Source organism: Hylobates moloch, unplaced genomic scaffold (assembly GCF_009828535.3).
Source record: "Hylobates moloch isolate HMO894 unplaced genomic scaffold, HMol_V3 SCAFFOLD_4, whole genome shotgun sequence".
NCBI lineage: Eukaryota > Metazoa > Chordata > Mammalia > Primates > Hylobatidae > Hylobates > Hylobates moloch.
The window spans coordinates 86,595,819-86,622,842 of record NW_026652279.1 but is presented as its reverse complement, the minus strand read 5'-3'; the positions used below and the strand labels follow the sequence as shown (position 1 = coordinate 86,622,842).

At 42.0% G+C, this 27,024-nt stretch overlaps 1 long non-coding RNA gene across 1 annotated transcript in view; it reads left to right on the top strand.

Annotated features, from left to right (window-relative positions):
* Positions 1–7,170: 7,170 nt before the first annotated feature.
* LOC116467088 (uncharacterized) overlaps positions 7,171–27,024 on the top strand; it is a 254,633-nt gene continuing 234,779 nt past the window's right edge. The window contains exon 1 of the long non-coding RNA XR_004247706.1: positions 7,171–7,252. This is a non-coding gene — a long non-coding RNA (uncharacterized LOC116467088). The remainder of the gene's footprint in view (positions 7,253–27,024) is intronic.

The following is a 27,024-nucleotide window of genomic DNA, read 5'->3' as shown; positions in this document are numbered from 1 at the left end:
AATATGAGGTTAGGAGGGTCAAATATGCAACCTATAGCAAGTAGCCCTCATTGTTGTCTGCATTTTCTCTTCTCCCAGCCCTCACAACTTTGTGAATTATGACCTTGCCATCCTGCCAAGGAAGCTAGTGACCAGCTCACTGTCAACTCAATGGGTACCTTCCACTTAGCATCTCTTTCCTGGGCTTCTTCAATATTGCCCTTTGCTGGTCCTCCCTATACCTGTGGAATGCTCCTTTTCAGTGTGTATCAAGGTTCTCATCTCCTGAATGTTATTGTTTCCAATAATTCTTCTTTGTGTGAGTTCTAACTGCCTTCTATGTTCTTGGGGAACTTCATTTATCCCAGGTATCAACTAACATCTTACAACCACAGGCTGAACATGTTGTACCCCATGAGGCTCTGTCTTTCACACCCTGTTTCCTCTGCCTGGGGTGTCATTCATTCCTAGACAGCCTGAAGAATTTCTTATCAATCTTTAAGACCCAGATCAAGGAGAATTCTCAAATGCCCTTTCTTCTTTTCTATTCTTCCCCCCACCCACCCCTAAGAGAATGAGTTACTCTCTCCTTATACTCTCATGACATGTTACACGTATTTTGATGTATGTGTGGATGAGTGTGTGTGTGTGTGTGTGTGTGTATGTGTGTGTGTGTGTTTCATTTATTGATGTCTCAAGATTTCTTAGGGGAAGGGACTCCAGCTAGGTGATCTTTGCATTCCCAGCACATAGAAGAGTCGAAACAAGAGGACTGTTTCAGATAGAGGATGGGAGAGAAGAGCAATGTGGATTCAGTTCAAAGTTACTTTTTCTTCGTTTTACTCCCAAAGCAGCTAATGAGCATTGCATAAGGTATAAATCAGGCAAGGATGCTGGGAACAAATGCAGCTCCCACTGATTCTCTTTGAAGCTTACAATAGTACGCCCAAAGTTGTTGGTATTGACAGGCAACCAAAGTGAGACATATACCATATCAGAACACCTGAGAACTGTAGCTTTGCTGCCTTTTATAGCCACAGCCATGTCAGCATCCAGAAAAATCGTATACCACTATATAAGAAATCAATTTTGCAACTCAAATGGGTGGGCCCCATCCAGCCTAAGGACCAAGTTCCCTAACCTCAAATGACTTACCACATCAGCACTGGGTCAAACTTCCCTTATTTATACTTACGCTTTAGGGCCTAGGAATTTTCTAGTATGTCTACTTCAAATTTTCTCATGGCCAAAACAGTCCTATATGAATTTCATAAATATTTAATAAATATATTGGTAAATGAGTAAATGACCACTTGGTTAAAATAAAGCATTGACTGTGTAATTCATCACCCAGTCACCCATTGACAGTGGGTGCAAGACAGCTTCACTGAGTACAACTAGGAAAAAATTCTCATCACAGATTATTTGAGATGAGCAGTTATCTGAGACAACCCACGAAGATGAGTCTAGAAAGACTTGTTGAGTTCGGATAATGGAGTCCAGTTGCTCTATTTCCCACTGTAATTCCGATATTATACTCTGTTTTAAACTGCTTCCCATCTAGTTGAAAAAAGCAGTAACATGAATGATGATTTATTCTGATTCCATTAAGAAACCCCCTTATGAGGTATCTGAGAGTAGAGTGGATGAATGTATGTGTGTACGTATGTGTATTATTCAGGGTTCTCTAGAGGGACAGAACTAACAGCATATATGTATATACAAAAAGGAGTTTATTAAGGAGAATTCACTCACACAATCACAAGGTAAAGTCCCACAGTACGCCATCTGCAAGTTGAGGACCAGGGAAGCCAATAGTGAATCAGTCTGAGTCCCAAAACCTCAAAAGTAGGGAAGCCAACAGTGCAGCCTTCAGTCTGTGGCCAAAGACCTGCAACCACTGGTGTAAGTCCAAGAGTACAAAAGATGAAGAACATGGAGTCTGATGTTCGAGGGCAGGAACCATCTAGCATGGGAGAAAGGTGAAGGCTGGAAGACTCAGCAAGTCTGCTCTTCCATCTTCCCCTGCCTGCTTTATCCCAGCCACACTGGCAGCTGATTAGATGGTGCCCACCCAGATTGAGGATGAGTCTGCCTCTCCCAGTCCACGGACTCAAATGTTAATCTCCTTTGGCAACACCCTCACAGACATACCTAGGAACAACACTTTGCATCCTTCAATCCAATCAAGTTGGCACTCAATATTAACCATCACGGTATGCAAATTCATTCAGAGAAACTCAATATTCATTCTGTTTCGATTGAACTTTGTATCCTAAGAACTCTATTTTCAATAGTATCACTTTGCATGTGAAATAGCAGTATATCTACAGTGAGGATTTAATAACAACTTGGCTGATTGTCTAAAGATACAACAGAAATACAATTCCCTAAACAGCAAAGGTTTATAGAGGGCTTTCTGTGTGCCAAAAACAATGAAAGACTGCTCTTTGGACTCAGGAGCTTATAGATGTGTAGATGAGGCAAAATATTATGACAACATATATGAAATATCATAAAGCATATATGAAATATTAGGAAAGAGTATATTGAATCATGTGCTCAATTATGTGATTCAAATCAAATGCTATAGAATAGAGATGGTGTGAGAATGACATGGCCAGCGCATAATTAGAGGAGCAGCAGGTCCTTTGAAGTCAGTTCTAGGTTTAAGTTCTGCCTCTGCACATTAACTTTCACTGTAAGCAAGCTTTAAAAGATCTCTCTATGCCTCAGCTTCCTTATCAGTAGAGATGATTCATCTATTCTATCGACTTGCCAATTCTGTGCCCTCCAGAGTTTTCTTCCATGCAGTGTTGGCATCAGACAGAGTAGGTGAGGCAATATGAATACATAAATACTTAATTTGTTTATAATGCTTATGGTAAAATCAGAGGAAGATGCACATTCTGTCTCCCAAAGAGGTTGGGCTCAGCCCAAATCCAATATACAAAATCTATAGTCACTCCCTTCAAAATCTGCTATTTTGTCTGTCATTCAAACTCCTCCCATACCCAAGTCTCAGTCTTCCCCAGTGGTGGAATGAATGTGATCGCATGTTATTCCTTGTTGATTACTATTTATTTTTCACTTTAAAGTGTAAAATTATGACCATGATACACAGCCAATCATGTGAAGACTGGGGAGGATTTTTCCAGGATAAAAAGCAATAAGTATGAAGGTCTGAGGCAGAAAAAACAGGGATATGTTCAAGATAGAGAGAAAAGGGGTTGGTAAAGCTGGGACATAGTGAGTGAGGGGGACAGTGATGGGGGCAGATCTGATGGGCAGGCAGCTATCTGATCACAAAGGCTAAGTTAGGAGGTATATGTTTCTTCCAAGAGCAAAGCAAAGCCACGTAGGCTTAAGGTAGTGAGGTGATGTGATTAGATTCATGATTCAAGGCACATTCTTATGCTGGATCTTTATAAAGGAACCAGAAAGAAGGCATGAGACAAATCAGGAGGTTATTTCCATATTCCAAGCTGGAGATGATGGTGCTTAAGCTGAAGTTATTTGAATCAAAAGGAAGAACTTGAGATACGTTAAATATGGATTTCTAACAAGCATGACAGATTTAAGGAACAGAATAGCCAGTGTAGCTGGGGAAGTGAAAAGAGTGATGGGAAGGTGAGGTCTGAGAGGTAAGTAAGAATCACATCAAAGAAGCCAACTTAAGGAACTTGCTGCCAATAATTTGGGATAATTTGTTGTCAAATTGTGGGAGGGGCAGGTGGGCAACGGGAAAGAGATAAAGATGACTCATTTCCAAGTTTGAGGTCGGAGCAAATTAGTAACTGACTTTACCATTTACTGAGATGGGGACCTCCTAGGGAAGAATCATTGTTGAAAGGTGAAATTTGAAGTTTTGTGGTAGGCATAAGATAATAATAGTAGCTACTTTGTGTGATTGTTGGGCCAACTAAATGAGCAAATGCAAATAAAGAGCTTCCCCCAACAACTTTGCACTTAATAAGAACTCAAAAATATTGATTGTTACTTTTCTTATCAACATTATTATTCACAAGACTATCTTCGTCAACACCAAAGTTCCCAAAAGGGGCAGGCTCATTTTTTCCATGACCTCCCTATCCCATCACTTGTGGACACCAACAATGTATGATGCATTCGGTGAAAAAACAAAAAAAAAATATCTGGTTGGCGTCTCTCTCATGCACATGCAATCAATTATTTTTTGAATGGAAAGGAAGTGAAGCAGAAGTAAATGAAATTTACAAAGCCCCTATGCATCTGATTTTATTTTCCATGAAGATTAAGAGTTTTTCCCAGACGGATTACATTCCTTCCATAATTAGTTAAGCCCATCTTAGTAAAAATTCTATTCAGGAAAATATCTGAGAAAGGCAATTTGGTTATGCAAAGAGCTTTGCTTTATATAAAATCAGAGTATCTGTTTAAAAGAAATTACAGATGGAAGTGGAGAGTTAGAAATCTCCCACCTCCCTCCACGTCTGCCCTCATATCTGCCCCCACCGCTACCTCTAGATAATAAACAGTCAACCTCTCGACACATTCATGTGCTGAAAAAGGAGCATCGACATAGAAAATAATTGCCAAGCAGAACACATAGCTTTCGTTTGCCCTCAGGATATAAAATGCACCAGGACACCTTCTGTGAGATGGCTGAGGGGAAGCAATTATTTAGATCCACACTCTTTATCAACATCCCTGAAGCAGAAAGCAAAATGAATAACCAGTAAATAGATGTCACGCCCAGACAATGTGCCTCTAAAAATAAAAGCTAAAAGAACAAACATCTGTCTTGAAGTTGGTCTTGGATTTTCCTGGACAGAGGGTGGGCAGAGGTGAATGTCATTGGCCATTCTCACGAAGAGCCAGGAAGAAAGGAAAAACTACAGAAATGCTGCTGCAACACTCTAAAAGCTAATGGCTTTTCAGAATACCTGCATACTGCATGAGACCTCCCAGACTTTCCCTGGATGACGGTCATTTGGTCATCCATCTGGGTGTGTCAGATGAATTTTTCAGGATGACTCCAGTGCATCTGAAATCTTAGGTCTTCATATGCTTGACGCAGGCTGATCATTTGTCTTCCTGCAAGAAGTTAAATTTATCATTTTTAATTGACAAGAAAACTCTGAATTCAGTCAGAGCCAAATGTGAGAAGGACTGAGAGGCATTGAAAATGCTACTAGGAAAGGTCTGTTTCCCAAAAGGGCATTTTGCCCTTAAGGAAGCACAAATGAGGCAGGCATATTTGGGAATGTTTGTTTCTTTACACAAATGCACATTTTTTCTCATATCACCTGTGCATCATGTGAAGTGACATTTCCTCTGGTAATTACGCATTTTCTTTCAGCAGCAGAGGAAATGTTCATGTGAAAGGCACATAACTGTCAGCCCATGAAGTAGTGCTTTTTAGGAAGCTTAATCCCGGATGCCCAGAGCCTGAATTTGGTTCCTGAGGGTCATATGAGGGTCAACAAGAACATATCTTGTTCTTTAGATAAGAATGCATATCTCAAGCATAGGAGTCCATAAAATCTAACAGGAAATCTTAAAAGATCCAAACCACAAATGTCCCAACACTTAAACCTAGGGCATCAAACTAACCAGTAGCAAAAGAAAGTAAGGTTGAAAACAGCCCCAGGAGGCCATTCATCCACAGCTGCACAATGATGCTCTGCAAATCATGGCAACAATAGGGCAAGAAGGGATGGAGATAATTTTCGTATTTGAGATATAGGATTGAATATACACGTGAATAAAGACAAAGATGTAGGATTGGATAAAGCAAGACGCAGTGGAGTTTAAGCAAAGAAAATGCATTAAGAAACCTTTTTTTTTTAATTAGAGAAAAAGTTATTCATATTAAAGTGTTAACCTGGGTTAAATCTTTTTCCAGGGAGCTGACTATGCCAATCTTCTTACTTATAATCACACCAATCTGGTGCAATAAAATCTCCAGAATGCCTGCTTGTGTATTGTTCAGTTGAGAGGAATGTGTTATGTACGCTTCAGTACTGAAGCTGTTTAAAGCTGTAAATAGTTTTATGCTCATATTATCACTTTTAAGAAGAAGAAGAAAAAGATCAAGCAGGCTCTTGTCACCGCTCTGTGGTGATCCTCTCCCAAAGTTTTGTACGTGCAACTCTTCTCTGAAGTCACAGAACTTGATCCCAAGTTCCTCCTCTTCAGCAAAATGACCTGTGACCATAAATGATACTGGGAATCTAACAAAAGAGATACACAAATGACAGCCATGACCTGTCCTCTAGACTCTCCCTGGCCAATGATGGTCACTGTCTAGGCTCTGATTCAGAGCCTGGGTGCATGGAAGGAAATCACACAATTCCAGGATCTCACAATTTTCTCAAAGACTTTCCAGTCCACAGGGCCAGTGTCAGGGTAGACAGAGGCAAAGATATGCATCCTCCATGAGCATGTATGTATACCCTCTGATTGTAAATTATGGCCAAGTGAGAGTCATTCAGGGAGACACAGGGGAAAGCGACCCTACCTCCTTGCTCCTGTAGACCAACATGAGTTCTCTGAGGAGCAGGGGATGGGAGCTGCTGTGTTATTTTACAGCTTAAGTCACGTGTCACATGTCCTTGCTCTTTCCCCTGTTAACAGCAAAGATCCTGTCAAATGTGTTCAGTAAGGGATTAGTAAACCAGAGCTGACACACATAGTTCTGGACCCAGAGGGTCTTTGATAGAACCCTGTAGTTCATTCATCTACCTGTAGAAAGAGCTGTGGGGACATGACCTGTGTTGTTTTCTTAAAATAAGGAAATAGGGATACGTGGGAGGAGGGAGAGGAGCAGAAAAGATAACTATTGGGTACTGGGCTGAATACCCGGGTGATGAAATAATCCGTATGACAAACCCCCATGACGTGTTTATCTGTGTAATAAACTTTCACACGGACCCCCAAACCTAAAATAAAAGTTAAAAAGTATACAAATAAGGGAAGTATCTTCAGGATGTGTCTGTGGCTTTTAATCCATGTGCTTTCTGTTTTGTAAGAACTCATTGTACTGAAGTCCAGCTCTGTGACACTGAAGGTCACCAGTTCCCTTGCTGGCTTCGACTGAATGATTCCCCTGTGAAGTCCCTTGTTTACTGTATTTGTATTAAGCCACCAAGAACTTGAGTAACCGGTTTCTGAGGAGAACATATGTCCTGAATCAGTTCCTGGACATTTGTTTGAGGTCTTGTAAGGGAAACTGAAGGGAATTGTGTGTTCAACAGGATGGCTTAGACCTGCCCAACTTCTGAGAATTGACGTAAGTGCCTGACGTCAGCGTGATTTCTATTTAGCACAAGTGGGAGTTTTAATGAAACTGATCTTTGAGCTAATGAATTTAAATGACTGAACTAAGGTGTCACTTTCAAAAGTACATATTTGAATCCATATGTTTTTTGTGGCTGTGCACATCACTGCTAGAAGTTCGCGTTTAACTCGGGTAATATTTGCAGACTGACAGGGGGCAGATGGGAGCCAGCTGCTAAGTGAGAGAATCCACCTGCTTGCCAGTTGGAGTGTGATAGGAAGCAAACGGCCCTGATAGAGACTCTATTTCTAGGCACACTGACAGAGCATTCAGCAAAGTGTCACCACACTTTGCTTCATCTAGATCATCAGGGCAAACCTGAAACTCTATCAGGAGAGGGACTCTTCCAAGAAGATGGAGGGAACCAGGGAAACAGAGCATCCTCCCTACTCGGGTCCCTATTGCTATGGTAAAGGAGGAGAGGAAAGACAGATGAGGTGAGGAGGCTATTCCAGAAACTACGTGTGAAATGGGTGGTAAGACATTGCCTTGAGGCATTGCTGAAACAATCAGACTTTCAAGTCTAGTCTGAAGGACATAAGACCAGGGAGACGTTGGTATGCAGAGATGCTACCCAAGCTTGGAACCCTTCCAGAGAGAGCCCCCCAAACTTTGTAGAATGTACCTAGCAAGTCAAAGCCTCCTTTGTGCCAAATGTCTGTGTTCCTGGTCTCTACTGCTCTACTTTCTACTCCACAGCAAAATGTCCAAGAAAATTCGATCTTCCTCTTTGCTCTCCAACCCTAATCCTAGCCTTCAGTTTTTGTTTCTTTTGTTTCTGTTTATCAAAGGAGTGGAAATATCAGGCAGGAAAGTATCTACCTGCTACACCTTGTATATTTTCTTCCTGCTTAGCTCAAACCTGTGAGTGCTAATGTAGCCAGTGAGGTACATTTCATTAAATGGATGAACCTAAACTTGGGGTATGTGGCAATCAACACACAATACTGAAAAATCTGAGTACGGAACAATCACCTGAGAAAACAGGGTGGGACAGCTTAACCACTGTGTTCATGCTTGCTCACCCAGGACTTCAAACATCCCTGTGCCTCACTGGGCAAGCCCATGGCCAGGGTGAAGGATATGGAGAGGTGCCCCAATAGGAATGTATACCCTAGAGTGTTGTGAATGCTGGGTGCTGAGGCACCTCAAGGACTGTTTTACCCAAAGCCAGAAGAGGCTCTTTCCTGGAATGCCCAGTAAAGTTCTTCCTTGAGTTTGGTCAAAAACCATGCATTGCAAGCAAGCTGCACTCTGGAAGTCAAGTGTGTTTTTATTGCACTTACCGATTTCCAGTGTGACTCGTTTGTCTCAGCAACTGGACATCTGTGTCCACAAAATGGAGAGCACCCAGCGAAGTGTGGGGATGTTCTGATGAAGTTTGGAATTTGTGCAACACATTTTTCATGCTCAGCTGAATTATTGGTAGAAAGCAAGATGCTGCCTAATGAACATCCCAGAAAGCACAGGATCCACTTTCCTGGGATAGTAAGTGACTAAGCATTTTACTCTTGCCTGTTATTACAGCTGAAAAGATACAGAGATGGTATTGTATAAAGTGCATTAGCATCTTACTGTTGAATTGCCTTTTTATTTTAACCCTTCCAGAGCCTCTTCTTCTACTTTCTCATTGTGCCTTGACAACTTTCTTGTGAGCAAGGAAGTCTGGTATTACATAACTTTCAATGGAGAAAAATCACACACAAATGTGTTTAGACTTGCTTCAGGGCCCCATTACTTCAGTTGGTCTGTGTATCAGAGACACCTTGGCAGAAAATTGGGACAAGTTAAGGCTAATAAATGGAATTATTACAAAGTCATGAGCAAGGGGCAGGAAAGTCACAGGAGATAGTGCAAGAGACCAGAGCTGGTAAAGGCAGTTCCTGTTTCCATCCCAGGCCTGAGGGGGAAAGGAGAGGTAGCAGATACCCAAGGGGCTGTCATAGAAGTGTGTATTTCAGTCAAGGGGTGCAACCAGCCTAAAGTAACCTTATAAAGAACCCAGGGGAATAAATACCCAACCTAACTTTCCTTCATACCCCTTCTAGCCTGCTGCTTGTGTCCCCCTCCCTGACGGCTATTCGCATCACCACGACCACTGACCAAACGCAACTGAAAGCCAGAAGGCAAGAAAGCCTATTAATGGAGTTCAAAGAATGGAGCCACTGGGGAGCATTTCTAGAAAGGTAGACACTTCAAAATGTAGCCTGTAGAGTCAGCCTCAGAAATAGTCAGACCTTCTGGTTGCCATTTCATCTGTCATTCATTGTTATCAGCTGGATAACTAAAGATAGGCACATTATAAAGAATCCACTCCACGTTTGCTGGTGACTGAATGACTAGATTCCCGGGAGTAATCCTCGCAAAGGTGTGCTTCTGCCTTTGGTTCAATGCAATTCCGAAAGCATGTTTGAGTTCTGTAAAGTGAGTACATGGTGTTTAAATTCTTATGAAAGATGTGCCAATTAATACAATGCTGCCTTTTCTTCTATTCCCCAAAATATTTCCTATGCCTGATCACATCCCCAACACACAGACACGTGCACGCAAACACATACACATGCATATGCATACAAATACACACACACAAACATGTAGGCACACAGAAGCATGTGCACATGGGCACAGGCACACAGAGGCACTCACACACATGCACACAGGCACATGCATGAAGGCTGGGAATGAAGCACAGCTTGTGTTTCTGGCTCAGATGCCACAAAGTTAATTTTAGTTGGAAAACTCCTTGACAGACTTCCAGGAAAATACCACTCAGAACGGCAGAGCTCCTGTTAACATCTGTCTGCTGTTTTCTCAGTGACACCCAATGCCAATCTTTAAGTTTCTGATTCTCAAAGCTTCCTCTGAAATTAGTCACCTTGATGAAGCTCATGACGATATAGAAGCAGCTGTTACTAAAAGGAATTGCTACATTTTTGGTGGTGGTGGTGGTGGTCAAGAAGTAAATAAGTACATGGAAGAATAGATAGATGAGTAGATGGATGGTTGGATGGATGGATGCAGGGATAATGGATTGATGAGTGAGTAGAGGGATGATGGATAAATGGATGAGTGGAGGGATGATGAATTGATGGATGAGTAAAGGGGTGACGGATGAATGGATGGGTGGGTGGATGGATGGATATGTGGATAGATGGATGGGTAGATAAAAGGATGTATGGATGAGTGGAGTGGTGGATGGAGGGATGGATTAATGGGTGAATGGATTAGCGGAGGCATGATGGATTGATGAATGAGTAGAGGAATGATGGATGGATGGATGTTTGGATGAATGGAGGGATGGATGGATGGATAAGTGGAAAATATGTATGGATGAGTGAGTGTGGATGGATGGATGAATGGGTGGATGGATGGAGAGTTTTAGAAAGAAGACAATTTTTTTTTCTTAAGACAGAGTCTTGCTTTGTTGCCTAGGCTAGAGTACAGTGGCGCGATCTCGTCTCACTGCAACTTCCGCCTCCCGGGTTCCTCCTGCCTCAGCCTCCTGAGTAGCTGGGATTACAGGCACGTGCAACCACATCCAGCTAATTTTTGTATTTTTAATAGAGACACGGTTTCACCATGTTTGTCAGGCTGGTCTCGAACTCCTGACCTCGTGATACACCCTCCTCGGCCTCTCAAAGTGCTGGGATTACAAGTGTGAGCCACCGTACCCGGCCAAAGGAAGACAATTCTATAAGAATTAATAAGGAGGAAGAATCTACCTAACACTCACCTCATTATTCTTGGTGAAAAGAAGCCTGAAGCAAAGGCATCTCTGTCTATCACCACTGCATTCAGAGAGGGTATATATCAAAGGAGTTCAGAACACAGGCTCTAGATTCAGAGTCTTGGATTTGAATCCTGGACTTAACAACACTTACTAGTTGTGGGACCTAATCTGTGCCTCTGCAATGCTGTCTGTCTGCAAGGAATTACTTATCCCACTGCATAGTTGGCTTGATCTGCTAGTGATAACAGGAATGCAATGGAAAGGACAATTACCTTAGGCCCTGCAGGGGTGCCCAAGGGAGAGAATACAGTCATTTGATTTTAGTTTCTCTTTCTGGTTGGGCCAGTAAAGCCCCTTCCTCATCCCTCTCTTTCACTTATTACTACAGAAAGAAACTAAAAATCATGGCTTCAGACTCTAAAAGCCTAGACAAAACAAAACAGAACAACAACAACAACAAAATAAGGCAGGTTGGACAAGCTTCCTGGTATTACAGGGATGAAGATTACCCCATAACACCCAAGACATAGTTCTCTGAGAAAATTTTAAAAATGAAATCATGCCCAGACACAAATTTCTCAGAAAAAAAATTGATATAGAAATTACAGTCAAATATCCATGACTGGTTTGGTTAGAAAATAAAATAATCTTTAAAATAATTGTATCACTTATGAATTTTATACATACTATATATATTCTAGAAAGGTAGACATATATAAAATATGTATATATATAGTATGTATAAAATACCACTCAGAACAGCAGGAAAATACCACTCAGAACAGCAGAGCTCCTGTTAACATCTGTCTGCTGTTTTCTCAGTGACACCCAATGCCAGTCTTTAAGTTTCTGATTCTCAAAGCTTCCTCTGAAATTAGTCACCTTGATGAAGCTCATGACAATATAGAAGCAGCTGTTACTAAAAGGAATTGCTACATTTTTGGTGGTGGTGGTGGTGGTCAAGAAGTAAATAAGTACATGGAAGAATAGATAGATGAGTAGATGGGTGGTTGGATGGATGGATGGATGGATGGATGGATGGATGGATGGATGGATGGATGCAGGGATAATGGATTGATGAGTGAGTAGAGGGATGATGGATAAATGGATGAGTGGAGGGATGATGAATTGATGGATGAGTAAAGGGGTGATGGATGAATATATATATATGAGGAAGCAAATTGTGTTTAGAACTTAGAAGTTAGAAACCCAGCTCAGGCATTGCCTGACCTTCAGCAATTTCCTTAACTTCTCTAAGCCTAATTGCGGGTGGTACAAACTGGTTTTGCTGTGGCCAAAACTGTCCAGCAGATTTGATTCCTTTGGGCCACAAATTGTTTTAAGCACATGTGCACTACGATTTTAAAGTTGGGAAATTCCACCAAGGCATCTCAATTTCTAATTTTTTGGAAAATTTAAAAAGTCAAGCAACAGTGGACCCATATTCCCACACGGCACCCGTTGGGTAAAGCTGAGTCAGGGCTGCCTGCTTTAGACTGGGCCAGGTCTCCATAACCCCTTCCACTTTCTACTGGCTACCGCCTACTTTCTCTTCAATGTTACCTGCTGGCTCTCAAAGCCCTTGGAGTTGTAATCGCTGCTCTCATATGTAAAAAGAAAAATAATGTCTGAGCTGGGGTTGTTGTGAAAAATAAATAAAATCAAGTAAGTGAAGGGCCCAACACATGTATGACACACCATAGCAATGGAATACAAGTCATTTCCTTTCTCTCCACTGTCATGTATTCATCCAACAAATGCTAAGTGTTCACTATATGCCAGGTAATGTGCTAAGTGCTAGAAATGAAAACATAAATATGACACGGAGCCTGCCCGTGCAAAAGGTTGCATTCCTGTGAAGGGAGATAGACTTATAAACAAAGTATAAGATCCATCTGAACAGGCTACTCCATCTTTCCAACCTGCAATGCTTCCTGGAGGGGATCTAAAAGAGTAAAGAGAATTTGGAGGAGTATGTAAATGATTCCTTTAAAAATACTGCTCAAGGTAATGAGGCATGCTGTAACCTGGGATAAGCGAGTCTCCTTAGCTGCTTTTCCAAATCTATTCATTTTACCAAATTGGACACGTTCTTATAAATTTCATTTACATTTGATGCTAGAGTGGGCAATTTTAGGTCTTACATGGCAAGATCAGGGCACCTTGAAGGAACACCTGGATCCTACTTCACCGACTGCAAAGAGATTAAAATAAAACCTTGTCACCCTAGTCAGACGGAGGCAATGAAAAGAAAATGGAATCATAAAAGCCCAGAATATTAATTCCACCTCAGTCTTCCTTTTAATATCAAGCATCCCTGGATATGGGTTTGCAGAAATTCACATTGCTGTGTCACATAAGGTAGAATCTCCCAGAGGGGCACAGAGCACTGTGGGACACATTCATTATACACCAGCATTACACAATGCATTGTACAGCGTCAGTGCCAAAGTCCTAATATACCCTGTGCTCCACTCCCTCCCCTATTTCTCGATCCTAAGGCTGACTTCTGCCTGCTTATCACCATGGCTATTATTCTTCTTTATTCTTCTCAAAATCTGCGATTTCATCATTTTACCCCTTTTCTACAGGCTTCTGAGATCAGTTTGTTCATTTGTATAGTTGGCCCCAGTAACAAAGCTAAAACTTCTATATTCACCGGATTTCCAGAATGTGAATGTTGGGTCTTAAACCTTATGCTCAAGTAATACATTTTTTTATTTTAAAAAATCATTGCAGTGTAGAAGAAAAAATACATGGCTTTGAGGCCAAAGAGATCCAAGTCCAAATCCTTGCTTTCCCAGTTATTAGCTCAGTGACAAAGGACCCAGCCTCTCTGAGCAGTTTTCCTAATTGTTATAGAATTTATGGTAAAAATCATGAGTAAATTGCATGAGATCACCAGAAGTCCTAACACATAGCGGGCATTCATCAGGATACTTGTCCGTCATCACAAAATAAGGTGTGATTATTGGTTTTACATATAGTAGCTTACCCTCATATGCTGCCTAATGTAAAGGAACTTGGCGAGGCGATTTCGCCTGTACCCCTGATCTATACAAGAAACTATTTACTATTGGAGAAACCTTTGCTCAGGGAGATTAAGTAAGTGCTTTGTGTGAATTAATCTATTTGATTCTCATGACAGCTTATTATTATCTTTATTTGATAAATGAGAAAACTAAAGCATAAAGAGTTCAGGCAACTGGCCCCAGGTCATAGTGAGTAAGTGGTGGAAATGACATTCAGTCCCCGTCTGGTTCCAAAAGCATGCTCTTAATGAGAAGGTCATTAAGAGCATAAGGCCATTCAATAGCAGATTTTGAGAAGAATGAAAGCATAACCATGGTGATCAGTAGGCAGAAGTCAGCAAGGGAGAAGATAACCAAGCCAGGACTATCTCATCCCTAATACACTCACACACATCCCCCCCTCCCACACACACACACATACACTCAGAACACACACATACACACACTGGTACACAGAGTTTCCCCAGTGCTTTAGAATGGGTCTGGTTATGGCTCGACCCAGGAACTGTGAGTCCTGGACCAGGTGAGTCTGGGGGCATTATTGTCTAGGACCCTGTAGAGCACCCCACCGTGACTACCACATCAAACCTTTCTAAGACTTCTGCCTAACTGACCCAAATCCTGAAATACATCTAGAACTGGGCAGATCTCATAGATCCCAACCCCTGAAATGGAAGAGCTATGTGCTATACATATATATTTTTATCTCCCTTCTCCCAATATGCTTTATATTCATTCATAGACATCTTAGGGAAGCAAATATTGAAATGGGAAACCCAACCTTATAAATTATGTTGCAGTTCTACCAAACAGCTGGTCACTCATCACACATTGATAAGAAAGTCCCATGATGACATTGAATGTCCTAGAGTCCCACTGGAATTTCAGGTGGTGCAGAGCTTCAGGTGTTGCTATGCCATGGGGGAGAGAAGGGACCCTGTGTGCCACAGAATTCTGAGGAGCCAGGACATATGGTAGAGGAGAGAGACGCAGCAGGGAAACAGGACGAAAGTTGAAAACATCTCTCCTCATTGGTAATCATTCATTTCAGCAGCATTTTAACCCAAGAATGTGATCTCCTGATATAAACAGGGCAGAGCCATCTTTGTCAGGTGATTTGAGGAATAGTGAGAATGTGCACCTGGCCTATTCCAATAGCCCATTCTCACTGGTGTTCAAATGTCACAGCTAGATCATCTTGTTAGGCCCCCTTCTTTTTTTATTTTTTCTGAGACGGACTCTGGCTCTGTCTTCCAGGCTGGAGTGCAGTGGTGCAATCTCGGCTCACTGCAAGCTCCGCCTCCTGGGTTCATGCCATTCTCCTGCTTCAGCTTCCCGAGTAGCTGGGACTACAGGTGCCCGCCATCACGCCCTGCTAATTTTTTTGTTTTTGTATTTTTAGTAGAGACAGGGTTTCACTGTGTTAGCCAGGATGTTCTCAATCTCCTAACCTCATGATCCGCCCGCCTCGGCCTCCCAAAGTGCAAAGTGCTGGGATTACAGGTGTGAGCCACCGCGCCCAGCCTTTTTTTTTTTTTTTTTTGAGACAGAGTCTCGCTCCTTCGCCCAGGCTGGAGTGCAGTGGCAGGATCTCGGCTCACTGCAACCTCCACCTCCCAGATTCATGCAATTCTCCTGCCTCAGTTTCCCAAGTAGCTGGGACTACAGGTGCCCGCCGCTACGCTAGGCTAATTTGTGTAATTTTAGTAGAGACAGGGTTTCACCATATTGGTCAGGCTGGTCTCAAACTCCTGACCTTAGGTGATCCACCCACCTCAGCCTCCCAAAGAGCTAGGATTATAGGCGTGAGCCACTGTGTCAGGCCTTAAGCCTCCTTCTTTTGCAAAAGCACTGCCTTCTTCATTGAGAGGATGGTAGTTGGAGGGATTATCATCTACGTCTAATTAAAAGGCAAAACAAGAGTCACAGAAGACATACAGCAATAGAAGACCATGCTTCTGAAAATGTCAACAAAAATTCAAAGCTGCAGCCTCAACAAAGCCCTCTCCGATCCTCACCAGGTCCTGCAGCCTCTTCCCAACTCACTAGCATTGGCCCTTCCAGGCCCCCTTACTTCACATGGTTGAGATCTCTTTTCCAAAGAAAAGCTTCTCAAGGGAGAATTCTGCACTCATCCACCCTTGGATAGACATGTCTATACAACACAGCATTTTTGTTATCTGGGAACCCTGACAGCTCTAAGAGGGGACAAAGCCTTGTGATAAGGAAATCAGCGAGACGGGGTGGATATTTTTTTGAGGTCAGATTGTTGCAGCCACAGTTTGCTTAGCCACCTGCTTAGCCACCACTCTCCCTGTCTGTAGGCTGGTCTTATATGCCTGATGGCTCTAGCATGTTCCTTTGCCATTTGTTTGGGTGATTACATCAAGCAGGCAGCACTTCTGCAGCTTGGGTGGAAGCGGAGAGGAAGCTGACCCTCCTGGTCCATTCTTCCCCTAGCTCTCATTCTTCCGTGGGAACCAGCAATGCAGAATGATTTGTATAGGGCATATCTGAGGATGTCTTGAGCTACTGTTTTCACTAAAACATTACTGTAAATTCATTTGCCTGCTTAGCTTCAGGGATTGAACTGGGATGGTAGGTTAAGTGAGAAGTGGGAGAAGCAATCTCACTCACACAGGCCTGGCTTGGGAGAGGTGCCCAGGCATGGAAGGGAGCTGAGCATGGTGGTTTACATGAGAAGCATAGTAAGAAAGGGGTGCGAGGAGGTAGCAAACTGGCCAGGGCCCTGGGGACACTTCTGCTCTAGAATCTAAAGAAAAAATGGTTTAATCCACCTTGGGCAGATTGTGGTTAGTAACCTGAAACCCCTCAACCAATATGTGCCTGCTGAAATTCACTGGAGTTTTGATCTGCAGCAACATTCCAAAAATTACTTCAGTTTGTTCATTTTTTATTGTTTTAGGAAATAAGCTATCAAGGCATGAGAACATATGGGTTTCTTTCCTTCTTGCTCTGTGAGCCCAGCGATGTCACCGAGATCAAGAAGTGACACATCATAGTGCCTCCTAACTCACGCTGGAGCAGCTTTCTCTAAAGCCGGCTGTCTTCTCCCAGCTCGGTGTCTGGGCATGGACACAAGGTCTTGGGGATGGGATTAATGATCAGCAGACAGTCTGCTCTTCAGGTGACTCTCTGTTCAGCCTGGGAAGGAGCTGAGGAGAGAGGTGTGAGAGTTGCCCAGGGTGGGGGGTATGATAGAGGCCAAGGTCCTCCATGGGATGCTGCCCACCTGCCATCTGTTCTCAGAGCCCAGAGCCCACAGCTGCACCAGTTGCAGTAAGCTGGGTGCTGTGTGAGCTCAAGGATGCGCTCTCTAGGGAGATTTTCATCTGCCCTCCCCACCTATACTACTTACCCAGATTTGCTTTTGTGGACTGGGTAGGGAGGGCGTGCAGAGGCATGGAAGTAAGCAGTGGGGTTAAGCCCTCTCAAGGGAGACTCCTGGGTTCAGGGAAGCCTGCAGAGGGCTCTGTCTGGAAGCCCAAGCAGCCATAGGAATCTGCCCTCCTCTCCTCCACCTCGAGCCTTCTTTAGCAAAGTTCTCCCCATCCCTGATGCTCAAACTCTGGTCAGTGGACCACCAGCCTTGAGACCACCTGCGAGCTTGATGGAAACACAAAAGTGCAGGCCCCACCCAGACCTGCTGCATCCGAATGTACATCTTGTAAGATCCCCAAGTGATTCACATGCACTTTGCACACTTTGCATTTGAGAAACAGCAGCTGTAAATGATCTTCTGATATAAACGGGGCAGTCATTATTTTCTCAGGAATTGAAGCAGAAATACAAACCCATCGCCATCCTGCCCCAAATTACCTTTCTCACTAGTATCAGAACATCAGTTAGAGATTCACGCTTTTAGATCATCGATCCTCTTCTTTTTTCTAAACAAGTCTATTTTTTATTAAAATTCAAATGTTCCCAGCCAGGCGCGGTGTTTCATGCCTCTAATCCTAGCACTTTGGGAGGCGAAGGCAGGCGGATCACCTGAGATGAGGAGTTCGAGACCAGCCTGGCCAACACGGAGAAACTCTGTCTCTACTAAAAATACAAAAATTAGCCGGCTGTGGTGGTGCACACCTGTAGTCCCAGCTACTCAGGAGGCTGAGGCAGGAGAATCACTGGAACCTGGGAGGCGGAGGTTGCAGTGAGCCGAGATCGTGCCACTGCACTCCAGCCTGGGTGACAGAGCAGGACTCCATCTCAAAAAATAATAATAAAAAAAAAATTCATATGTTCCTTGTGAGGGAGAACATATGGGATCCCTCAGTAACAAGATTAAAAATTTTTTTATTGAGCTCATATTGGGTGCCATATATCCGAGATACTTGGAGTAAAAGTATTTAGTGTAAACAAATTACTTTTCCCTGGAGACAAGAAAGCCAAGTGTTAGGAGAACAGCAGCCTTCTTTTTGGGAGAAAGGATTATTCAAGGGACAGAAGAGAGGGAACACCCAACACAAACAAGTGTGACCTTCCACTCCATCCTGAAGAAACTTGTCTCTCAGAGCTTTCCAAGTTGTGGAGATGATGATTCCATTTGCATTCAAAATCATCCTCTGTCATTTCAAATTAACGGGAAAAACCAATGGCATTTTGAAGACAAGATGTCTGGGTGCGTGTTTATTTTTAGAAGGAAATGGACCACAGCACATTCATTCTGCAAGAAAGAAGCATGTCCTCGCTCTGCATACTGAATCAGTGAGCAATACCTCAAAAGCTGAAAGATTAAACTCTCCAAAGAATGGGGGCAGTGGCCTCAGCTTATTTATTTTCTCCCAGGAAACAGCACAGCACCGGGTGTGCCCGAACTGCAGAAGCAGCACCATAATAAACAAACTGTCTTCTCAAGCCTTCTGACTCTGTTTGGGTACCCATGAATGAATAGTATCTATTTCAATTCCTAAAACGTATGCTGCATGATGACTTGTTTGTATTTGCCTTTCATTTTCACTGTAACTGAATGAGACCATCTTTCGGGTACTAAGGTAGAATCATCTTTGTGACTTAATAATGGTAATAATCACAGAGACCAAGTCATTACTCTCTGCCAGGTATTGTGACACATGCTTTTCAAGTTGGGGGGACAATGCTCCATGGGTCACTCACATTGTTGCAAGTGATTCCAGCAGAGGCATTGACTGCCTTTATTCTGGATTATTTTTTTCAAAATGTTTGTATACCAAACAGCTTTGCAAGATTGATACAGTGTCTACCTCCAGAGCTAGGGGTGTATATGCTTACCGTCCAGTACAATAAACGCAATGTCTCACTCTGGAGCAATGGATGGTATGGTTACCGCCTGTTATAAAATATTCAGTTTTCCTAAGTTCAGTATTCTTCTATAACAGAGCCCATCATGTGTACAGGTATTTCCTGGCCTTTTTGTGTTGCCCTGAGGGAACTGGGACTTGGGGACTAGTACGAGAGAATGCTGATACTCTAGCTTCTGCTTTTGCTGTGAATAACAAAGTCCTTTGTCTCTGACCCAAGAGTCTCATGCCTTCTGCCAGTGTCCTGTAACTGTGGCAGGCTAACTTATGAGGTTGCAAGTGGGATTAAAATCTCAGATCCTTCCTACTTCTTGATAAAAGCAATATCTCATTTTATCCTCTAAAAAACCTTAGGAAAGTACTATCATTTTCACAACATGGAATCACAGATGTTATCACTAAACTATATTGACGTGTCCACAGGCGGTCATAGGACTGAAATTCCATCCAGAGAGACCTTAGTTTCTATGAAGTATTGTCCTTTTCTACACTTTTTAAAATTGAAAATACTTTTGGGATGGGGATTCTTTTTTTTTTTGAGACGGAGTCTTGCCTTGTCACCCAGGCTGGAGGGCAGTGGCATGATCTTGGCTCACTGCAAGCTCCAACTCCCGGGTTCACGCCTTTCTCCTGCCTCAGCTTCCCCAGTAGCTGGGACTACAGGCACCCGCCACCACATCTGGCTAATTTTTTGTATTTTTAGTAGAGACAGGGTTTCACCGTGTTAGCCAGGATGGTCTCTATCTCCTGACCTTGTGATCTGTCTGCCTCGGCCTCCCAAAGTGCTGAGATTACAGGCGTGAGCCACCGTACCCGGCCCTGAGAGGGAATTCTAAGTTAGTATAATAAATTAGCATCCCTAATCCCTTAGTATGTCTTAAACATAAAAGGTGGCTTAAAAAGTAGGATGCTGGAAGGGACCAGAGGATTACAGAAAGGAGGGATGAAAGATATAGTTTTACTTCCTTATTTTTGACTATGGCTGGCCCAGGCAATACCCAATTCTCTTTATCAAGGTGAGCAGAAAGAGTTTCGTTAGTCCATAGACAGGGTTCCTTTGTAGTGTGAACTGAGAAGGGAATTCATCTACCTCTTCCCAGAGACAGCTCTGTTCTTGGCCATTCCACTGGCATGATGCGTGTCACGATGTGTCACTTCATCTGCTACACCTGGAAGCCACAATTCTCTGAGATGCTGGCATAAATGGGATCTGCCAGAAGACATTGGCCACTAGGATTTATTATTTGAAATAGGCTAATTGGCCTAATGCTTTTCTAAAATTCAGTACAGAAACACTTCTGCACAGATCCAGGGAGGCAAGGTAATGAGGAGCTTAAACATTGATTATGTCTATCACGTCCAGGCCATAAACATAGCACCCAAGGTGAATGAGGAGTCAAGCCTACATTTATTTATTCATTCAAAGAACATTTAACTTCTAGAAGTGCTTTGGTATAGAGTTCAACAGGGGATCCAGAGATGACTGAGATTCAGACATTTACCCCACCTAAAACTTTACAATTTAAAAGCTAAAATAAAACAAGTACTCCAATAATAAAATATACCCAACTAGGGAACATATAGCATAAAATTAGATAGACCATGATCTGTCAGAACTCAGATCAGGAAGTAATCATATCAGGCTGGGGGCTCAGGACCTGGTCTTTTTTAGAGGGTGGATAGGGTTTTCAAGGGCAAGGCTGAGGCGGTGAGCCATTTTGAGACAATGTCAGCAAGTGATGGGACCTGTTTGTGGGGAAAGTAACTAGCCAGAATTGGCCGGAGCGTAAAGTACAGGAAGGTTCTCAGTGAGAAACGAGGCTGGAAAGCAGGCTGGGATCAGATGGAGGAAAACCATGGATGCCAGATGGAAGATTCATGGCTTTATTCCAGAGGGACCCAAGAATCATTAAATGTAGGTTGCCCGGGGCAGGGAACATCAGCAGATGTTACAGAAACTGAAGGCACCTGAGAAGCCAATGTTCTCACCTATAAAATCAAACCTTGGAAAGAGGCCTCAGGCCAGACATCAACAAAACACAGACTTATTATTTGCTAAACAGAAAGAGAGGAGTTTTTCTTTTGAGTTGTTGAAGGGTAGTGACCAGCTTTTGTACATCGTTCACTTGGAGATTACTTAGTATCTTAGTATCCAGCTTCACATGACGTTAACCAAGCATCTATTATAGTCTTATGTGGGTTTTTTGGCCCCTTCACAGAAGAATTAACAACACTTCAATTACCCACTATGTAACATAGAGTCAGGCACCAAGTAGATGCTCAATAAATATTTTTTAAATAAATTACACTTAATAAAGCATAAAAATAAATGGGTATCTCCAATAAGTCAAGACCAGATGCTGCTATCTAATGTCTGCAACAGTTATAAAAAGTTAGCAAAACTATTCACTTTGTTTTTTTTGATTTAATATCTTTGTTGAGGGCTAATTTTTTTTAACAGTATGGCTATAAATGCAATTTTTTTCAGCAAATTTTTAACTACAGCATTTAATATCAGAAAGCCAAGCTCAGCTAACCCTTCCATGTGCCTGAGACATCAATGCCAGACATATTGGCCTCATTTAAGCAAACAATAATTAACCTAATCACACAAATTTTAGTAAATAGAACTAAATTTAAGCAATCTGACAGTTTTCCCTTCCTGCTGTTATGCATTTTAGTTTGTATTTTTTATTTATCTAGAGCAGACCATTTATACAGACCTCCAGAACTCAATATGTAATAGGATTGTAAAGAAATATTTATACGGACCTCCAGAAATAGATATGCAATAAGATTATAAAGAAACATTTACATGGACCTCCAGAAATAGATATGCAATAAGATTTCATATCTGGAAATCATGGAGTCATAAACATAACTGTGAATCTGTAGAGTTCATCACATGATTAATACAGAAACGTCGAGAATCGCATCCCTTTGAATGCTGAAATCTTCATTAACGGTAAAACTGTTAAATCTTTGCAAACAGGTAGAAAATGTGGTTCCTCACATCCAGTCTGTTGAAATTTCAAATAGTTTAATGAACTTAAAGGAGAGCAAAGAGTCACCCTCGAGAGCATTGAAGTTATTTCATCTGCTGTAGAGATTTAATTAATGACTTGTTTGATTTCCTCAAACTTTAAAAATTGATATTTTCACGATCGGTTCCAGCTGACCTTGTTGCCTGCAGCAGCAGCCTCCCCAGGGCTTGCCACCCAAAACGCCAGGCTCCTGCTTGAGGGCTCACAGCCAGACCAGCAAACACTGAGGGAAAAAACCAGCATCTCCTGATGTGTTGTGATGTAGTTTGGAGGGTGGGGAAATCCCTGGATAGGCTCCGCTTTCATTTGTGGATGAATATTCCCTATGGAAGTAGAGAGGAAGGAAAAGGGTAGAGCCCCTAAATAATAACTAGCAAGAATCTTCCTTGCACCAGGAGAGTATGAGTCAGGGTAGTCAGGAGACATGGCTTTTGAGCCAGAAAAATCTGGGATCAAATCTTGCTTATTGGCCAGACACAGTGGCTCACGCCTGTAATCCCAATACTTAGGGAGGCCAAAGGGGGCGGATCACCTGAGGTCAGGAGTTGGAGACCAGTCTGGCCAACATGGAGAAACCCCATATCTACTAAAAATATATTAAAAAATTAGCTGAGTATGGTGGTGCATGCCTGTAGTCCCAGCTACTCGGGAGGCTGAGGTAGGAGGATCACTTGAGCCTGGGAAGTTGAAGCTGCAGTGAGCAGAGATTGGGCCACTATACTCCAGCCTGGGCAACAGAGCGAGACTCCATCTAAAAAAAAAAAAATCTGGCTTATTAGTGGTGTGTCTGAATAAGTAACCTCACTTCCCTGAACCTCAGTTTCTTCATCTGTGAAATGGAGAGAATGCAAGGGTATATGTGGAGGATCTTGTTCTAGGACAAACACCCCTAGTCTCAGTGTTAATGTACTGCCAAGAAATCTGAATCCAGATGTTCATTACAGGAAATGGCAGCAAGTTCTAGCAAGGGGGCCAGTCATTTTCATAACCTAAATTATGATGGGAGAATTTAATCTGGTTAATACTGAGAACGTGGAACTTTGTTTTCACCATCAACTCTTTCTATACCTCTATTTGATGCCTTTGGGAACATTTGATAATGGGAGACAAAAGGAAGACAGGGAACGGAGAAAAGAAAAGCTGTAGTCTCAAAAAAAAAAAAAAAAAAAAAGAAAAGCTGTGGTCTCAAAAAAAAAAAAAGAAAGAAAAGCTGTAGGAAGGAAAAGTGTAAACTGTAAATACCTACTTGTCTTTCTTCATGAGCTTCATTTTCTCTTCTTTTAAAAGATGTTTATTTCAGGTACATGAGTTATATAGGTTGAAAATGTCATAAACAAGAATGTACTGCTGACTCAAATGTTTTATATTCACACATCCATGCAATTATGTACAGATAAATTGACAGCTCGTTTAAAATCCAGATGAGAGAAGCTTAATGCATTTTGTTGAAGCAGGTACCATTTGGATTGATTTATGTTTAAGTGAAAAGAGAGTTTATTAAAAATGTTAATTTGATAATATTTTAGTTACATATAATGCATTTCTTTAATATTTTCTGGAAAAATAAATTCATTGACAAAATTTATTAGATAAAAGGGAATGTTTCACCTGAGCAAAATGTAGTGAGAATTCTGATAAACCATCATATATTTGGGGTGTTTTAAATGAAGGGATGCCCAGGAGAACTTTTATGATTCTGCTGACATTCAGCAAACAGTCACTCCCTGCTGGTGCTCTGTGGCTTCATACAAACATAGCATGTGTGTGTGTGATTGCATGAGTGTTGGAGAGAGAGGAGTTCCCCAGAGCAAGGAATGAAAAGATTCTGCTGTACCAGGCAGCAAAACAACAAACACCCACCTCGCCATTCAGTGACCCCTGGGCAGTCAGACTCTCGGCAAAGACCAACTTTAAAGGTTTCTGAAAAGGAATAGCTCAAGGATACTGGACTCAGGTAATTCTTAATTCAGGTGAGGAATTTCCCCAGAGGTCACTAATTTGTCTTCTGCCCAGAAAAGAAAGGAATGAGAATTGCTTTCGTTGAGAAAAAGAATCTTCGAAGGATGCACAGCTCTTTGGTACAGTTGTCTGCATCTCAATAAATACATAAGCAAGTCACCTTCCACGGAAGAGTGAGGGGTAGTAATAAGAACACTAAAAGGAAGATGTTAATTTCGAAGTACTCTGCAGATGTTAACTCATTTTGCATGGCTGCATTCTGGAAATATGTAAAAACAATCAGAATTTCACTTATGAAAAACTTCATCAAAGCAATAAAAAACACTGCCACCCTATACCATATATATATATGTATATACACACACACACACACACTTTTATGTAACTACATATATACAGACATGTATTTATTAAAATCTATACTTTCATACTTATATATGAGTATATATGTATGCATATGTATGTGTGTATAGCAGAAATATAGTCAGAGCCTCAAGGAAGCTGAGAAGTTCCTCATTCTGGTTTCTTGTTTGTGAAATCTATTTATGTATGATTTTGCTAATAATTCGGCAATTATTAGGTAAATTTGACCAATATGAATGGCCAACCTAATAATTTATGTCACAAAAAACATTTTAAAGTTTGAATGATCTGTATTTCTGCCCACATTTGTTTTTGAATATTGAGTTTTCTAGACATTTATTCACTTATTACAGTGTAGACACAAATCTATGTGCATATTTATAAGCTGTTTTCATCAAAGCTACTGCTGCCACCTAAGCCACATGCAGCCAACACCAAATGGTCAGATTACTCTTGTAGAAATCATACATTAAATGCATAGATAATCTGCAAACCTAATCTCAGACAGTGGTTTTAGTTTCTCCCCTCAGAGGATCTCTTATGAAAGCTGTTAACAGGTTGATTGGAATTTTCTATCCTCACCACCCTCTGGTGGAAACACTAATAAGCAATGAAATGGCTAAAGCACAGTGCAGAGAGGATAAGCAAAGGCCCTGAAGACCCTCCAGCTTCATAATCACATCCTGAATAATCAGCAATTGACAGAAGGTCCACACACAAAGTGCTTTCTCCACACACTGGAGCAAACCTCAATGTGACGCATACACTTGTTCTGAAGTTGCTCGACAGGCTGCCTAAGGAGGTGAAATCAAAGTCTAATTTGCTATTACTGCCAGTCAGATTTCTCTGGTAGTATTAGCTATCTTTAAGACACATTTCCATGGCAACTAGTTTAAAAACATATTTACCTATAGAGCCTTTTGTGTTATGAGGGCCAGAATAACCTGAGTGGCCTTTCTTGTCATAGCTCTTTGCCACCAGGACAGTGACTCTGAAGCATGGGGATGAGTAGGACAGCACCTCATGTACAGGCAGTGCAGCATCTGGTGTCCTGGGCCGAACTGGCCTTCAGGGTACTGGGGAAGCCAGCTTGTTAGATTTTCTTGAGTCACTATTTCTCTCCCTGGGGCCAGCCTCGTCTGCCTCCTTCCTAGGCTTTCTCAAACCCCATTCTGCTGCTGGAGTCCTACTCCCTGTTCCAGGCTAATTTGTCCAGCCCTGCCCCAGATGCTGAGGCCAATCAGAATGTGATTGTGTCATGCACATGTATGTTTATTGCAGCACTGTTTATAATAGCAAAGACTTGAAACCAACCCAAATGTCCATCAATGACAGACTGGATAAAGAAAATGTGGCACATATACACCATGGAATACTATGGAGCCATAAAAAAGGATGAGTTCATGTCTTTTGCAGGGACATGGATGAAGCTGGAAGTCATCATTCTCAGCAAATTAACACAGGAACAGAAAACCAAACACCACATGTTCTCACTCATAAGTGGGAGTTGAACAATGAGAACACATGGACACAGGGAAGGGAACTTCACATACCAGGGACTGTTGGGGTTGGAGGCAAGAGGAGGGAGACAATTAGGAAAAATACCTAATGCATGCGGGGCTTAAAACCTGGATGAAGGGTTGATGGGTGCAGCGAGCCACAATGGCACATGTATACCTATGTGACAAGCCTGAGCATTCTGCATATATATATATATATATATATGGAATGTGATTGTGTTATAGGCAAAGGACAAAATCCTCTTTGCTCCATTAAAAAAAATAAGGAGGAAGAAACACTCAGGTACCTTATATTTAATAACTTGCCTTTTTGTAATTGCCATTTCAGCCTTGGGTTGAGACTTAATCTGGGGACACTGGCACTTCTATATTGTTATCCTTTTATAAGAGAAATCATGAATTTTCTGTAGAGGTGACTGTTAGGGCAAGACCAGCAATGGCTCACTCCTAAGGCCAAGGTAGGACATTAACCCAACTTTTGACCAGAGCTGGGTCCACATGTGGACTACATTGACAGAGGGGCCTACGATGTGATGATTTGGCTGCAGCAATAGGGACCCCCCCCCACCAAACTGTATCATCTCCCCTACCACTGAGAGTCTGCAGATTCCTACTCCTTCGGTTTGATTTCATTTGTTATTTTGTTCAGTTTCATTATCTTCTAAATGAGATGTGTATCTGCAAGCATCAAATCCTTTTAGAATTAAGGCAAGATGACTTCAAGATTTCAATTTCAAATGATGGATACACCAATTACAAGCAATATTTTTTCCTTTAAA